At 40.0% G+C, this 16,399-nt stretch overlaps 1 protein-coding gene across 6 annotated transcripts in view; it reads right to left on the reverse strand.

Annotated features, from left to right (window-relative positions):
- The window catches only part of PRKN (parkin RBR E3 ubiquitin protein ligase), a 1,299,935-nt gene that overhangs the window by 590,532 nt on the left and 693,004 nt on the right, over window positions 1-16,399 (reverse strand). The gene's annotated exons all lie outside the window — the stretch shown is intronic.

Genomic DNA, 16,399 nt, shown 5'->3' on the forward strand with positions numbered 1-16,399 from the left:
ATTTTTTTTTACTTTTCCTCATTTCTTTCTTTTCTAATTTCTATATATGTTCTCACACCCGTTCTTTCCATTCATAAACCAAGGTGTTTGACCAGTAACTGCCCTGCTTCTTGTCAAACAGTCTCTATGCCTTCCGTGATACTAACATCTGTGAAGCTAAATTTTCTGCTACACAAATATATAGCTGGACGATAGAAAAACCCTTGTGCACGACACTTACTCCTAAGTCCACGTGTGTATGACTGCCTGGAATGTGGAAAGTATTTTCCCTTTAAACACTAGACCTGGTGTCAACAGACTTTTACGTAAAGCATCAGATATTGAATGTTTTTGGCTTTGTGGGCTATTTGGTCTTTGTCCCACTTTTCAAGTCAACATGTACCCTAAAAGCAGCCATGGACAATATGCAAATGAATGGGTGTAGCTGTGTCCTAATAAAACTTTATTTACAAAAATATGTAGCAAGTTGGATTTTGCCTGCAGGCCACAGCTTTTTCACCCTGAGATATTGTGGAATGCCTTATTCATATTTGTATCCTAACAGTGTATGGTATACAGGATAGACATTATATATATACTTAAATGTATATATATTTTGGCAGCTGGCTGGTATAGGGATCAAACACTGGACCTTGGTATAGATATATTTTCTTAAATGAAACATTCATAGATTTATTTAATAAGTGTCATTGTTGTGCTCTTATAAATTTATAGCACCACTTAATTTGTACTTTCTCATCTTGTAATCTAACTTCATTCTCCTCTGACATGCGATACTGTGGGCAACATCAGTCATCTCAAACTCTAGTGGGCATCAGAATCACTTGGGTGGGGTGGGGCAAGGGCCATGGGCTTATTAAACTAGATTGCTGGGCCCCACCCCCAGATTTTCTAAGTTCTGGGGCTGGGTCAAGGATTTGTCTTTCTAACAAGTTGCCAGGTGACGCTGTTGCTACTGCTCTGGGTACCATGCTTTCAGAATCATTGAGTTTCACTAACAGTAGTGGCAAAGTGAGTGAACTCTCTTCTCTCAAAAGACTACAGTTGTAGCAGACCTTGTTTACTGCATCTAAAGATAACACCACATCTCAGGTAAAATATGCTACTCTCCAGAAATCTGGAGTGCGCCATTTTACAGAGAAGTATCCCAAAGCCAGGTGTTTGGGACCCAGGCTGTCCTTCACTACAGTCTCTTACCAATCCCGGATGGTGTGACTGTAGTCAACTGGAACTATCCTACCAGAGCAGTGGCCTACTAGCCGGCCCTCTGACCTGCGGTCTTCAACCCATGGTGAGGGTGGGTCAAGTCCTGCCAGAGCAGACTGGGGTTCAGTATGTGCGAAGGAGCCCAGGTCCGGGCATGTCTATGGTGTTCTGCCCACGAGCCCAGGTCCTTCCCTGCAGTGACATGAAATCAGCTGGTTGACTGCGTTTTTGTTTTTTTCTGAACACAGAATGCCATCCTTTTCACGCAATCTTCTGAAATGTTTTACAAATCCTTCAAAGATCAGTTCAAGGATATTGAGAAAAAGACTTAAAACAATTCCTGACCAGCAAAACAAAAAGTGTGGAGGACATGATTGACCCTTATGAAATACATTGAGCTAGCTACAACTGCCTTTTGCAGATGTGAAAAAAAATCCTCATTCATAATACAAACTAATTCTCCAAAAAAGCTGAGTTGGTGTGATTATTGAGAAGGTATTTCATATACAGATAGATAGAAAGTATTCATATGTTTTCTTAGCTTGCAGAAAGCTACTGGTACATGTTCAGCTAACTTATCATAAATTGTTCTAACACCAGATAAAATTCAGCCAGATAAAAGCCAAAATCCTTTTTACTGGGGGTGGGTGTTTACAGATAATAGTATAAGAAGTTATATATATTTGGAAAATTCTAGTAATTCATATGGTGTGACAAAACTAAAATACAAATTACTAACTCTGTATATTAAATATGTATGTCTCATCAGTGAATTTCTGTTCTTTCACTACCAATTTTACAAAAGGAGGTTTTTCGATACTAGTAGAGTAATTGGCAGGAACTATGAAGGGTCTGAGATTTTATCCAGCTTGCAAGCAAACAAATTAGTTTGCTGCAGTATCATGGATGCTGGCAGAAGACACGAGACTGCTGGATCAGAGACAAAGGACTGCATAAATCACAGCGCAGACAGAAGGAAGCCTGAGAACCATATTACATCGGTTGCCCTGCACCCTGGTTTCCAGGGGATGAAGTGATGGGCTAGGCTAGATACTGCGTGCACAGCTGCTTTGTAGTACCACTGGGGAACCCGAGCCTACAGAACTCAGTTCTTTTATAAGGAGCTGTAAGCAAGCCTTCCTTCTGTCCTGAAGGGACACATTATCTTTATTATACTGGATTATAAGCAAATCTGCCTTTTGCTTTGGCAAAATGTCGTTTCCAAGGTCTGTCTTCCAAGGTCGTTTGCTGTACAACTTCCTTGACAAGATAGTGCAGATAAAAAGGTAGTTAGTGCCCCCCTTCCAGGATGAGCAGTAGCACCTGAGAGACCCATGGAGAATTGTCTCCAGTAGTAGAAGTGCCTTTCCTTACAGGCTAGTGAGCAAAGTGATCTGGTCATTTCCTCTCCTGCATAATAGTGGGCTAGGATTTGCAAAGTCTTTTCTAATATTTCCAGTCTGCATTCAAAACAAACAATAAAGCAAAACACAACAGAAGTTAGAGGAGCCTTTTGCAAAATTTCTACCTTGGGTATCTCGGATAGCTTGTTTACCTAGGGTGTCATCTCATAGACAGTTGTGTGATTCTTTGGGAGTAACTGTCTAGGAATTCTGTTCTCTGTTTTATTTCTCTTGATTATTCTGATTTAAAAAATCAAGGAAGCCAAAATCAAGAAAGTCTTCTAGCTAGAGTCCAGGCAGGTTGGTCAGAAAGCTGGCACCTCTGTGAGGTCCTGTCATCAGGGGCATGGCAGGGACCCAGCAAGTGGTCCAGAAAACATCTGGAGCTGGGCTGAGTGACAGTGGTTACCTCCAAGGGACAGGCTACTCAAGGTGGCATTGTTATAGTTCCAGTGGGTGTTGGGTGTTGGCCAGGGAAGTTGCTTCCAGGTCACTAGGGAAGCAGTCCTCTGTGGGTATAGCAGGGAGAATGTGCTAGAACATCAGGGGGTACAACTGACATTTCTGATGAGGCCAGCACAGAATCCTTAACTGTGGGTAAATAAAGTCTCATCCCACCTCTTACAAATGCCAGCTCACAGATAAATCAATTACATAAAGAAAAAAACAAGTCCTATTAAATTAAATGAATTCCTCCACCTAACCAGAAGCATTGGCTAGCTCATTTCATTTAGAACAAAACATTGACTTCTGGGAAGCCTTAATTAGTCACAGAGCTAAAATCTATGACAGTACCTGGCCAGTTTCATTTTGTTTTCAATGATAGTCTAAACTATTTTTAAAAAATCTGAAAAAAATAGGACCTTAAGAAATGTGCTTGCCTCATATTAGCACTCTTGAATGCTACCTACATAAGTGGTTTCCCCCTTAGTATTAAATAGGAAATTCAACAAAGTTGCATTCCTTAATTTCTTAGAAATGTACTCACTCACATTTGTACCACTTCTTTGGACAAGGCTGAGATCTTTTCCTTCCTCTCACTGAATTCTTATATTTTATCATAACTCACCTGCCCTCTCACTCCAGATGGCAGATGCCTGCCCATATAATCAAGTCAGACCCAGAAATATCAAAGGTACACCGGGGGAAAGAGCGGCGAACGTGGCCCACGCCAGTTCCAGTCTGCCGTCCGCAGCATCCTCTTTCTGCTCACGACACTACGCGCTTTTCTCATGACGTACAAACAGGACCTCTCACAAACACAGGAGAAAACTAAAGCAAAAAGTATGGAAATGAGCAAGTAAACCAGCTAGATCTGGAAATCAGGTTAATACCAGGAACCCAGTCATACAAAAATGTATAGTATTAGAAGCTGATTTGTCAATTCCAAATATAATTTGATGGGTCTGAAATTACTATAAAAATAGCTGACGCCTGGCTTGAGGGTCCTGCTTGTCCCACTCATAATCTAGTCAAACCTCAAAAAAATAGTTAGCAACGAGACCTGACTTCTCATTTACCCAGGAACCGTCGAATAGCTTCTATTGAACATCCTACAGTTAAAAGTTTTATAGATACTGTTTAACAATTGTTTTCCAAATAAAATATTATACCTATCTTTACAAAGAGTTAATTTCCATTTCAGTCTTCAAATCTTTCTTAGTTAATATCCCCCAAAGGAAAAATGTCTTTGTCTTGATACAATAACAGGGACACACAATTTTCACTAGGAAGATTGCAATGAATATATGGCTTGTACTTAACGAGTAACTGAGTGGCTGCTGGCATGGTTTGGGGTCTATGTAGGAAAACGGGGCCCACACCAAGTACTTCAAGTGAGGGAATTTAACACTGAGATCTAGTTGCAAAGGTGCTGGAAGCACAGAGGAGCTAAACAGAGAAAGGAGGCCACCCAGAGATCAGACTCCTTAGGGGCAGCTACCACCTTGGGTTGGAAGGCAGTGAGAGAAGGGGGTGGGCTTGCCACAGCTCTGCCCTTGGCTGGTGGGAGCTGGGACAATGAATGGATGAGATGCAGCCATTGCCAGAGACACCCCTGGAGAGAGAGAGAAACACCCCTGCCTTCTGCCTTCTCTCTGCCCTCTGTCTCCAGCCTGAGCAGGCAAAGGAGTCTGAGAGCTGGCATTTGCTCCGGTCAGCCCCAACATGCAGAGCAGAGAGGGAAAAGAGGTGTTGTGGATCTGAAAGTCACCAGCAGATGACTGTTGCATCATTATGAGGCGAATCCAGCCTGTGAAATCAAAATCCTCTGCGGTGCACTGTTGGTTAGTGGTAACACATTCCAATGAGCCTCCACCAAAGGAAAAAAAAGATACATTCAGATATTGCTCTGTAAAATATATTAAAGATACATAGATATTTACACTGTGCATTGAGTTTAAACCCAACTATACCTGTCAAGAGATTATCCACCCAAATTTTCTAATGAGATTAACTGAGGATACAGGGCCGTGGTCACTACTTATCAGATAAACTACTAATAAGCATCTCACATCTATCCCAAAGAGGTTCTCACAGTTATCAAGTTAAGACAGACAACCTGTCACTTAAAGTCAGTCCAAATTAAAACGCTGTCGTGGCTAACAACAGCAGACGCTCCTGATTCTCCTCTCCTCCAAAATTGTACAGGCTGTAACAGTCCCTCATGTGGTGAGATGCAGGTTCTTTTGGAAGAAACAACTATTAGTTTAAGTCTTATTATTTATCCAGCAGTTTCGTTATGAATGTTACTACCAAAGTTTGATTTTTCTCTAAGTTAAAACATGCCAAATGAACCATAACTATGACACTCTCTGCCTTGTACAGAGTGAAGCTTTACAATAGGCACGTCGAGGCTTGCTCGTCTGGTGACTTCCCAACCCTGTCTTCGAGTCCATACTGAAGTGTTCAGCTTACATGGCGTTGTAAACAGTCAGGAACTCACCATATATGAGTTTTGATAGGAAATAACTAGGCCACATGTTAGATTGTCTAATACTTGCAGACTTTTTAAATTTAACAATGCCAGTTTAAAATCAAACCTACCTAAAAAGTTCATGAGTCTGTTGTGTTAAATAATGTTTGTTTTCCTTAATAAGATGTTAACAAAGCCTCTAGATGATGTGCAAAGTTTATCAGGAGAAAGAAAATCAATATCCTCCCACAAAGAGCAAAACCATAACACATCCCTGCTGAGAAGGAACCTGTCGGTTGCTGCCTGTCCACACCACAACCACCACCATCGCCTTCAGTGGTGTCCACCCTCCTGTGAGTAATGACAAATGCACACATGACATGCACGTAAGTGCATATGCAGAAGGCATGCATGCACGCTCCAAGCCCAGCCACCGTAAACAGAAGAGACAGTTTGAGACGTAAATGTAAATGTAGCACGTGGCTCTCTGATTTCATCAGTGCCAGGCCTACTAGCATGGCCGTTTTGATATCAATACAGCTATGGTTCCATTTCAAAAGTATTTTTAAAATTTTATCTTATTATTCAACAAAAGTAAAAGCATAAACCAGGTCTATTCTCTAGGCCAGTGTGTAATAGGTAATAAAAATAAAAAAATTAAATTCTAAATTCCAAAAGACCATAAAAACCCAAAGTTTTATTTTTTCCTCTAAATTTGGAACTAATTTTCATTTATGGTAAAACCTGACCTGAACTTGCATGACATGATTTTTAGTCTGTATTTTCCCATTTAAGTTTGCATATTCATACTTTTCACTGCAAAATTACTAATTCTTTTAAAATTGGCATCATACAGACAATCCTGGAGCCATTTCAGAGTTAAAAATGTACTAATTGCATAATCTCTCTAAAATCTAAAAATTTCTAAATTCAAAACACTTCTGACCCCCAGGGTAATAAGTAATTTGGTTCTGAAACATAATATTATCTAAAAATCTCAGTAATCTTGCAGGACTATCCTTAAAGTACTAGACACTTGCATTTATGTTAGCCAGTACTATGCTATTTTCAACTCAGTCCAAACAAAGCGTTTTAACATACTTGAAATGTGTACATAAATAAATTCATAGGTATTTCCTATATTTCCCTTTAATGCCAGAGATTAACAATTACATTTTTTATGTATGTGCTTTCAAGAAGCTCAACCTCAAAACAAAAGGTGACCAACAGAACCACCCTTACCTTCCCCTTCTACACTTGTGCTGCTAATTCATCAGTGTGCCTTGACCAGAGTTTATTCCGAGTGCAATACCACTCAGCCATGACTTGATAGTCATTATTTTAAGAATAAAAGGGGGTGGGGGTTGTTGAAGAAGATATTTAAAATGACTTTTGAACCAAAATAAAAGGTTTGAGGTCATTATTGTCTCACAAAATACATGAGTTTATATAAATGGCTTTGTTCAGACAAGAATAAAAAGCTCATTCTGGGCTTTAGGTAATTGCTTAAGCATGCTCAGATGGCAGTACCTCCCTTCCCCCTACCTAGCCCAGGGGTGAGCAGGCACCGCTGGCCTAATCAATCCGAATACAACATCTTCCCACACGTGACCATGCAGAGATACCTGTCAGAGAACCAAGACAGTGCACAGAAGGCAATGGTGATGAGAGAGAGAGAGAGAGAGAGAGAGAGAGAGAGAGAGAGAGAGAGAGAGAGAGAGAGAGAGAGAGAGAGAGAGAGAGGGAGAGGGAGAGGGAGAGGGAGAGGGGTGGAGGGGGAGGGGGAGGGAAAGGGGGAGAGGGAGAGGGGGAGAGGGGGAGAGGGGGAGAGAGGGAGAGAGAGAGACCCCAGGGACGTCATTTGTACCCTGGATCCAGCATGCCTGATGTTTCCCCAGTTACTTAGTTTATTTAATCTAGAGAAATAACCATGCTTCCAGGACTTTTTTTTCCCCCCAATGTTTATCCATTTAAAAAATAATAATAATAATACTTTCTCCTTGCTCAGCCCTCCACTAGGGGCTGGGGACACAAGGGCACACAAAATCCTTGAAAGAGTTCATAAGCCGGGAGAAGAAAGAGACACTTCAACAAACACTGAGTAAACACACTGAGTGCTGTGCAGATGCCTGAGCACTGAGCCCTGGGGGCAAGAGAGCAGTGAGCCCTGCAGGAGAACAGGAGGCTTTGCTCCAGAAGGAACGCAGGCACTGGGTTCAGACGCAGCAGCTGGAGCACGTGGAGCAGCCAGGGCAGGAACAGAGAGCAAGAACTTGGGTCCAGAGACTGGCTGGAGGGTGCCACGCTTGGGCAGGGCAATAACGGGGACTGTGGTTCTTCACGCACATGAGCATTAATGTCATCCCATCGTACTCATGCCAGTGCTTTGAGGGCCTGGACAAGTGCTCTTTGAAGTGACTCTTCACTGTCAATCTTCTCTCTACCAAAATAACTGAGGCATGACGGCATAAAATATGTTCCATTACTATTTCTTTGTCACCGACTTTGAAAGATCACTTATCCAGAAGAGATTTTTGATTGTTTAGCAGTGTCTAGAGGCACTTCCAAGACTAATTTCTATGTTATCTTCCAGCTTGGAAAGCAAGGACTTTCCTTTTTCTTGATTGTCTTGGACAGAGCTTTAACTCTAGCGATGTCGCCTGCATTATATGACACTGGGGAACTTTTAGAGCAAATGCTTTGACTACAGTTGTTGATATTTCTCTGCTTGTTCATGATTATCTTGCTCTTAGCATTCATTAAGGGTCCCTGACTCTAAACTTCCTGGAACTAAGAGACAGTTGTTAAGGTTGCATTTATTCCATCTAGCATGGGTTTCCTGAGGTAGAGCTAGGGGTCCCTGATGGCCAGAGGAGGCAGCCTTTCCTGTTTAAAAAATATATATATTAGTAATATTATTTTTGATTAACAAATCATAATTAGATACATTTACAGGATACAACGTGATGTTCTGATATCTGTATACAATGCGGGGCAATTAAATCAAACTACTTACCATTCCCATCACCTCGCTTACCTATCATTTTTTATGGTGAGGCATTTGAAATTTACTCTCTGTTATTTCAAAACATATAATAAATTATTGCCGACGATAGCCACCCTGCTGTGCAACAGTGCTCAGAACCTCCTTCTCCTGTCTGTATGAAACTTCATACGCTTTGACTAACAACTGCCCATTCCCTCCTTCTCCATCATCTTTCTACTCCTTACTTCCATGAGTTCGATCTTACTAGATCCCACATGTAAGTGAGGTCACGCAGTGCTCGTCTTTCTGTGCCTGGCTGATGTTTAACTTATTCCCAGGACAACTGGTCACGCAGGAGAACCCGGATCATGATGACACGCAATGCAGCAGTCACTTTTCTTTCCCGGGGTGTGACGTCCAGCTGAGCGGTTAGTTGCTCGGGTGCGGTACCAGCTTTCCTGGATTCCTATCCCCCTTCCAATAAAAGTTTGGGGATTGTAACTTCTGTCTAACCTTAACATAATAGCAGTTACTTATGTGAGTCATCTGCTCAGTATAGAAATTGAGCCTATCTCTTCTCTTTCAGTTTTGCAGCCTAGCCAGACTATAAAAGTCAATATTCGCTCTTCTAGCCGTTCCTTATCTCCTTCAGAAGCCAGAGGTTTCCTGCTCTCACAGTGTGTCAGCTGGAGAGAGCACAACGGCATCCTTAGCATTTGCTGGTTTTATGTTTAGGCAAAGCTTTCCAGCTTTTGCTCTAAGATAAATAAAGATGGGAAAGTGTTTTGTTGTTAACACGGAGTATTGTCTTTCATCATCTCCCACCACTGATTCTCTATCTGGTTACACGATGCAAGCTCCGAGAGCGGGTGTAAACAAGTGTCTTAGCTGCTAATGATTTGCAGGCACTAAGGAGACAGGCCATAATTTTGAAAATGTTCTATGACTCAGCATCCCCAGATGAGTTATTGTGTACCTAGCATGTTCCAGGCAATCTCTAGAAGTTGGCAGTTATTTCACATTTATTTCTAAATGTGCAAAAAACAAAAAAAACAAAACAAAAAAACCCCAACTTATTCTAATCAACAATGGCGAATAATGCAAAAGGGCTGTCTAATCATATCATTTTCCTGGTTAATTATCTTCCAGACCGAGCACACAGGTGTGAGCCCAGCCTTCAAAGCCTTTCCCACCTCTTCTGCCTCACCATCTCCCCTGCAGTCACCCTCCCAGTCCCATCACGAAGACCCTTGTCCTGGTCTCAGAGGCTGTGCTCTGCCTTGCTGTCACCCCCTGCCCATGGTTTTCCTTGAACAGAGTCTGTCCTCTTCGTCCTACCCACTTCGCCTTTCAAACCCCCAAGTGTCCTTCAGGCCTCAGCGTACGTGTCACCAGTCCTGCAGACCTTCCCTGATTCCCCAGGACTGAGAGAGGGGTGTCTTCGTGTTCGTACCTTCGAAGGAGTCCTTGCTCTGGAGTGCTGATGTCACCTGCCTGTGCATCACCAGGGAGCAACCGGCTTGAGGGCCTTTTATCCCTGGTGACAGCACCGGGCCTGATGCACCTTAGGTGTCCAAATGGTTGAATGAATGAGCTCTTCTTAGCTTATTTGAAAAGTAGGAAAGGAAGGTTCAGGGGAACTCTCTTAGGTATGGAGTCATGCCATGGGGAAACAGATTGCTGGAAACTCTGCATCCCAGACGTTTCTGCTCCTGGGAATGAAGAGATTCACTCTGTTCTTGCCCCTCCTTTGTTAGTCTGCACCTTCCTTATAACTGTTACGGCCGCTGTCATTGCTGGCGTTGTTGAGTCCACTGTGCCGCACAGTTGGAAAGCAGCCCCGCTCCCTGCACCAAGCGCTGAGCCGCGCAGCAACTGCACCCTCAAAGCGTCCGGCCCGGCGAGCACGAGAGGAACGCGCCTCTGGTAGCAGTAATTTACAAAGTGATAATATAACTTGTTTTGGGCTACAAGCAAAGAGAAATATTGAGCAATAAAAAACACCCTAGCTTTAAAACATCTTAAATGACTTTAGACTTGGAATCTAAACTTTTTTCCCTCAAAAGTCCTTGTTTCTTTGGCAAGTAGAATTTAAAGCTTCTTTTTATTCCTGTTTTCTTTATTGCAGGAAGCCCAAGCAACCATAAACACTCCACTCAAGACAAAACAAAGGCAAGTGCTTTATATCCTTTAATAGTTTCCCACATTCTCTGTGTTTATTTTCTTTTCTCCTTAGAAAAGAAAGAAAATAAAGTGTAAATTGTAAATTTATCTATGAACTATATGCATCCAGGAAAACAAAGATGAATAAAACTAGGAAATAAATGATACACTGAGGTGTTTTTTCACATGCCAGAATAACCAATTACAAATGGAAGAATTAAAAATGCAGCCAGCCATTCTATTTATGCAAAATGTATAGAGGTGGGTGTATGCATGCATGTTTTATATATATTTACCACACTGACTGGCCAATTGCAGAATCAAATTGATTAATACCACATCTATTCTTAATAATAAGTTAATAATAGAGAAACATCAAAGCTTTCGACTCATGAGGGAGCCATCCAAAAAATCTATTTATCCATCTCTCCCAAAATTTTGAGACAAGTACGCTGTGTGGGAGAGACAAAGATGACGGACAGTCTAGGCCTTAAGAGAGCACATAGTCTAGTAGAAAAGAGACAAATAAAAACAAAGAAAGGGATGGTGAGGAAATGACAGAGTGAACATTCTCCCTCTTAACCAGGCTTGTCATTGTGACATTTAAGCAGTTCTCAGAGCTGGCATTGGGTGGACAGTATGTGTGTGAGGGGACTGTTCTGGGCCACTGGCCCGGGCCTGCCTCGGTGCTGGAATTCCAGGGAGAGGCTTCTCTTAGGTGTTGGCAGCTGTGGGAGAGGCCAGCTCTTCCTGTGGGGAGAATTTTGTTTTTTTAATTTAAAGAAAAATTTTAAGGAAATATAATTAGGACACAATGATACAGTAAAGTGTTTCAATCAGGTTCACACGGAATTTGAGAATATAATTTTAAGAATTTTAAAATTTCATTAAGAATTGAAAAAAAAAAAAGAAGAGAAAACATTAATAAAATGGAAATCATGAGACAATGATTCCTCAAAGCCATGAATGTGAGAGTGGGGACCTCCATATGTAAATAATTAACACAGGAAAAAAAATCAAAGAAATAACAAAAAAAGACCTTCTGTGAGCTAAAGCATAGATATTTCTCAGCCACCCAAGTAAATACAAACCACAGAATAAGATAAAGCAATTCCTAATTCTTCTCAATTCACATGAAAAAATTTGTATATGTTTAATTTAAATGGCCGATAAAGCTATCAGAAAAGTAAATTATGTACCAACTTATAACAGGAAAATTCTAAATCAGTTATTGACAAGTTACACCCAGTATTGTTTTAAAATATGAATACATCCTGAAAATCTGATTATTTATTTAAGAAATATTTACTGAGCATCACGTCTGTGCCAGAAACTATTGTAGGTGCTAAGGATATAGAGGTAAACAAAACACAACACATACATTCTAGGATGGAAAGACAGTAAAGAAGAGGGTGAACACGTAGTACCTTAAAAGAAAGTAAGGTAGGAGTAAGGGTTCATTTCCAAGTGTAAGGAGGCCTCAACCTTCACATATTCATCAATTCAATTCATGCTAGGAGATGTATGTGATTATGTCAACGGTAAGCTCAAATCACTTGACCAAACTTAGAAGCTGCTTCTAATAAAACCCCACGTAAAAGTCAGCTACATTAGACAAATAAAAGCTACTATAAATTCGATAAAGTCACTTGCCAAAACATGAAAATGCTCACTAGGACTAGTATTATCCATCCTAAGTAAGAAAATAAAACACATGTCATCAATGTTAAAGAAAAAAAAAATGACAAATTTATCTTTATTTCCAGATGACATGATGACATACGTAAAATCCCAAGAGACCCAATTAAAAGTTACAAAAATTAATAAGAAAGTTTTGTTAAGTGGCTGGATGCAACGTACATAGTAAAAGTAAAAATTGATTTTCTTCATAATAGCAAAATCCAGTTAGAGACAGAATAGAAAAAAAATGTATTCCTAATATTGACAAAAGATATAAAATACTAATACATTTATTCAACAAGGAAGGCAAAGGACCTATGATAAGTATTTAAAAATAAGGACTTGAGTAAATGAATTGGCACTGTGTTCTGAATGTAAGGGATATTATCATTTAAATATCAGTCCTTGAATTTATATATATAATTCTGTCACAAGGCACATTGGACCCCCAGGTGGAATTTTTGGGTGGGAGAGAGAGAGAGAGATTGGGCACAGAGATAAATAACACTCTAGCAGGCATGACAACTTATCACCATTTGCTAAGCTAATATAATGCAAAGAAATATAGTGTTTGCACAGAAACATATAAAAAGGCCAATGGAACAGAATACAGATTCTAGAAATTTCTGCCAGTATACGTGTAACTGAAAATATGACAAAGAGGGCCTTTGCATGAGGCAGGGCAAGGGTGGTTATTTAATACGTGGTGTGGGTACCACTGAATAGCCAGTAGTTGCAGTGAATAGTTGGTCACTCATCATTGCAGAAAGGAATTCCAGGTGGATTAAATATCTAAATATGAAAATATCAAAAAGTGTAATAAAATATTAGATGAAAAGTGTAGGTGGCAATTCATATAAACTTGCAATGGGAGTGGTGGGGAAAGCTTCTTTAGAAAGCCATAAACCAAGTAAGTCTCTATGTAAGGGAAAATGCCCTGCATTTCAAAAATTCCTGCAATGGAAAGAGACAAAAATGTTTATAGACTATTTAGTGGATAAAGGGCTAATATACCTACTCTTAAAGAATACTTTTACTAATTACTTTAACAAAATGTCAAACAATCCAATACCAAAGAACATAAGATAGTAAACCTAAGACTCTAATAACGTAAAGAGATGCTTAACTTTACTGGTAGACAGAAAAAATGACAATTAAAAGCAAAGATGACATGATGTTTTCACACGACTTTACCAGAAATAAAGACTCCAGGGCTAGCGCGTGTGTGTTAAATGAGAACGTTGTGTGAGAGAGTGGGAAATGCTTCTACCTTTTTGGAAAGCAATCTAGCTGTTTGGATAAAAAATTTAAGTGCACATGTTGGTTTATCATGTTATTCTTATTAACAAAAATAACAGTAACATTGTATAATAATTTATATACAGGGATTTTACTTAAGCATAGTTTGTAGGAAAAAATAAGAAACCACCAAGAGGAGATTTTGCTGAATACTTATGTTATAGAATATTAAGCAGCTATTAAAATGAACAAGTTTGGTCTATACATGTGTACCAATCTTGACAGTTTTATAGGAACTGCTGTTATGTGAAAAAAAACCTTTTGATGAAATAAATATAATATTATTACCCTTTAAAGAAAAAGAATTAAAGTGTCCATATAAGTATAGATTTATTAAATGAGTACAGAACAGTTTCTAGAAGAATTAACAGAAAAAAGTTCACATTAATCATCTTTGGAGAATGAAACTGGGAGAAAAGAGAAGACTATTAATTTATTTTCTTTACATATTTCTTTTTGTTTGAATTGTTACAAAGGGCATACACTCTTTTTAAATGTTCAAAATAAAGACAACGGACATTAATACCAGCCACAAAACAAATGCAAACAGTCCCAGTGCAGTCACTGGACCAGAAGAATGCATACAGGGGAAACGCGAGTGTATAGGAAGTAACTCGTGCCAAGGTCAGGGGAGATCGAGTCATGTCCTAAAGTCTCAAGGATGCACAGCAGTCGGCAGGGAGAAGAGGTAAAGAAGGAGGTATGGACATTTGTGCACGTCCTGTGTTGTTGTTAAAGGGTAGAAACTCATGGGGGACAGCGGCAGAAGACCACGCTGGAGCAATAGCCAGACGTTAGGTCAGAAAAGGATGCGGGCAGCCCGTGGATGATTTTAAGTAGGCAAGTGATGTGAACTGGTTAGAAATAATGCATAGAATGTCTGTTACAGAGAGAACACAAATAACTAGCACCTGCCGAGCCGCCCTTTGGACCAGAGGTGTCCTGGAGCTGTGTTGCAGCACAGCAATGCCTGCTGCATTGTTCCCCAGAAGTCCTCCCTGAATCCAAGGGAAACATCAAGCCAGGTCTGGTCACCAGACCTTCACTACACTGCCTTAAGCACAAGGTTCCCACAAGTTTCTTCAAGCCAGCAGTACGTATATACTTTACTTCAGGCACATTTATTTTCTTTTTGGCTGATTTGCTAAAATGTGGTCTGTTGACCGAAAATAATACTGTAACTTCCAGTGTTACCCCAAACTTACTGAATTTTTTTTGTGTCTTTCTTTAATTTATTTTCTTCAATTTATAGCTCCTCTTGATAATCAAATTTATTTGTACCTGGTATAAGTAATATCCAGCTAATTATTTGAAGGATAGCAGATTATTAGAAAGTAAATCTTTCAATCTGCTTTAAATTTATGACAGTCACATTAATATATATTACTATTTCAATATTTTTATGTTTACACAGTTAACAATACTGTTCAGCTTTAGATAGGATGTTTAAAGGGAAAATCACACATATGAAAACAGCATCCCGCCAAAATGTCTTTTGCCCAGGATCTCATATACCAAGCATTAGTCTAGACGCTTATGGTTAGGTTACAAAATTTTCTGTGGAAAAAACTTGTTTATAATGAACATGGGGAAAGCACTTAAATCATCAGAAGGAATCACTCAAAAGGAAGTCAGACTGAAAACAGTCCAACCAGGAAATGTGCCCCGTGATAGAGGACTCAAATCACCAGAGAGCTCTCAATTGAAACAGCTCATAAATCCTGACAACCTAGTCTACCTCTGCACATTTAAAAGAGTAAGCTTCAATTTAAGTTCTTGAATGACAGCAGGTAGGTACAATGAAATAACATAATACACTGAGATCTAGGTGACTAGCGCAATCAAAACAATGTGCTCCATTTTATTCATATGTCCCATTCTATTTGTTGGTGCATTAAGTTAGATGAAGTCATTTTTGTTATGTACATTGATATATGTACTCTTTAATTATAGTTGCTTCTGCAAAAGGAAAAAAAAATTCTACACGACAATAGAAGCCTAGGAAAACATTAATTTTATATTTCTCAGGAGTATATACTACAACCTTCCTTAGAACAAGAGGTATAAAAACCAGGCACCTGGGGTTCTGTCGCTAATTATTCTGGATTGCTAGGAGCTTTATCTAAGCCACTCAACCTAACTGGCCATAATTTATAATGTATGGGTTTCGTGCAGTGTCCCTGTGCCTTTCTGCACGGGGACCCAATACCATGAACAAGTAGTTCCTTTCTCCCCATCACCTAACTTAATACCAGCCAGTTAGATGTATCCCTTGAGGCGCTGTGGTAGAAGAATGACAAATCCTTGGGTCAACCAGTCTACTCAGAACACGCTGAGTTATACCTGGCACCTGCCGAGCTGCTGTGGAAGGCTCCTCTTTACCCCACACATACAAATCTAATTTCTTTTCAGAAAACTGGTAATATCTTAGGCTTATATTACTGATTAAAAAACCATTCTCAAACCAAAATATATGTAAATAAACTCAAGTTGGACAGTGTCGTCAATTTTTTGGCTGTGAACATTCCTTTTATCACCAACACCTGGTGCCCAATGAATATATCATTACTTGGCTGGTTATATATAAGCCCATCTGTGCAAAAATGGCGAAATGCCTGCTCACAGTTGGCCAGACCTGTGTCCTAAAACATGGGTGCCAGGCACTGCTGAGTGTGATGCCCTTCATGACCCTGTGAAGGCAAGAGCGCTGGCGACAATTTTTTATGTGTGGCAATAATGTAGAAATAC

Source organism: Cynocephalus volans, chromosome 5, assembly GCF_027409185.1.
Source record: "Cynocephalus volans isolate mCynVol1 chromosome 5, mCynVol1.pri, whole genome shotgun sequence".
NCBI lineage: Eukaryota > Metazoa > Chordata > Mammalia > Dermoptera > Cynocephalidae > Cynocephalus > Cynocephalus volans.